A 1,918-nucleotide genomic window follows, 5' to 3' on the forward strand; every position below is an offset into this window, starting at 1 on the left:
AGGGAGGAAAACCCGTCTGGATAACAGCAGACTGACTGCTGGTGAAATATACGACAGGTCTGGACCACTCGTGAATTTTGTTCATATCTGAAGAAAATCTTAGAATATGAAAACATTGGTGAATGCCACAAATTCTCCTAAATCACTCATATGCACAACTTAAGAACAAATCTGTGCGTACGAATGGTTCTTGATTTGATTTGATTTATTTAACAGGAAAAGATTATTAAAAATCAAGCCTGACTCAGCATAATTGCAGTTTTACAGCAGGGTCCTGTTCTGCAGCACATACAACACTCAGAATTACAGCATCACTGGCATGAGGCCCATTGTCCACAAATGGCGAAAGCATGGAACAGTACTGATCCTGCCCAGGAGTCAGCCAAAATTACCCCAAGAGTGCAGCGATGACAGAGACCCCACAGCTACATCCAAAGAACTGCAGGCCTCACTGGCCTCAGTTTAGGTCAGTGTTCAGGCCTCCACCATAAGAAAGAAACTGGGTAAAAATGAATTGCATGGCAGAGTTCCAATATGAAAACCACTCCTGAGCATAAAGAACAAAGGCTCATCTCAGTTTTGCCAGAAAACATCTTGATGAATACTCTGGACTGACGGTCTAAGTAACAGCATTTCAGAAAAGGAACATCATACAAACACTAAAACATGGTGGTGGTAGTGTAATGGTCTGGGGGTCTGAGGCTGTTTTGCAGCTTCAGGACCTGGAAGACTTCCTGTGGTGAATGAACAATGAATTCTGCTGTCTACCAAAAAATTCTGTAGGAGATTGTCCGGCCAGTTTGTGACCTCACAATGGACAATGATCCAAAAGTCACCAGCAAGTCCACCTCTGCATGGCTTAAAAAAACAACAAATTTAAGACTGTGGCCTAATCAAAGCCCTGACCTAAAATCAATTGAGATGCTTATAAAAGCAGTTCAAGCTCAAAAACCCTCGAATGTGGCTGAATTACAACAATGCCAAGATGAGTGGGCCAGGAATCCTCTGCAGCGCTGCAAGACTCATTGACAGTTATCACAAGGGGTGTAAGAAAATATCGATACACTGAAATATTGCGATTTCATTTCCAGATACTGTATCGATATTCTAAAACCCTGTATCAAATTTTTATTAAGGTTTAAAACATCCACTTTCCTGCCAGCTGTTCATTTTATGTTGTAGTTCAGCCTCTGACCACTAGTTGGCAGCAGTGAGCCAGCCATTTGGCTCCTCTACCTCTTGAGCGCCAGAGAGTAAGGGTAGCATTAGCATTGTAAGTAAACATTAGCTTCATGCTCCGATAGCGGAATCGGAGTGGAAAAGACCGACACGCTCTGCCTTCTAAGCTGAGGTAAGGTTACGAACAGAATGTCTGTATTTTAAGCCAAATTAAGTGTCTCATGCGCTCTTTTTCCAACTGTAGTCAGCCATCATATAGCACATGCGGCTAGCGTCTCGAGCGAGCTCAGCACTCCCCTGTGACATAAAACTGTCTGTTGCTCTCAATGTCCGGCTGATCGCATCAAAGTCCATATACTTTAAGTTTATCCTGCTGTATTCACTTCTAAAAAGTTTTAACTGTGTTGTTTAGCTTCTCCATTTATTTACTGTTTATTTTCGGGACCTGCCCTGCTGTTCGACCCACAGTTATACAAATCAGGTTCTGGATGCAGGTCAGTTGATCCCAGAAACTCTGTGTGCAGCAGCTTCATATCATCCGTTTACTGAACTTTATGACAACATAAAGGCTATTTTTAAGTGTTGGGTGACCATATTGTAAATTAATATTAAAAACTAAAAGCTGCAAAAAATATATTTTCTAACTATTTATTGGCAAATTTAGTCTAATAATTGAAAACATGGATGAAATATGAACCAAATAAAATAAAAATACATACAAAGCAGAACACAGCTAAAT

General features: G+C 40.8%; 1 protein-coding gene across 1 annotated transcript in view; it reads right to left on the minus strand.

Annotated features, from left to right (window-relative positions):
- Positions 1-1,918, minus strand: part of LOC106523677 (saccharopine dehydrogenase-like oxidoreductase) — a 13,917-nt gene that overhangs the window by 4,986 nt on the left and 7,013 nt on the right. The window lies entirely within an intron of this gene.

The sequence above is a fragment of the Austrofundulus limnaeus genome, unplaced genomic scaffold (assembly GCF_001266775.1).
Source record: "Austrofundulus limnaeus strain Quisiro unplaced genomic scaffold, Austrofundulus_limnaeus-1.0 Scaffold163, whole genome shotgun sequence".
In the NCBI taxonomy this organism is placed as follows: domain Eukaryota; kingdom Metazoa; phylum Chordata; class Actinopteri; order Cyprinodontiformes; family Rivulidae; genus Austrofundulus; species Austrofundulus limnaeus.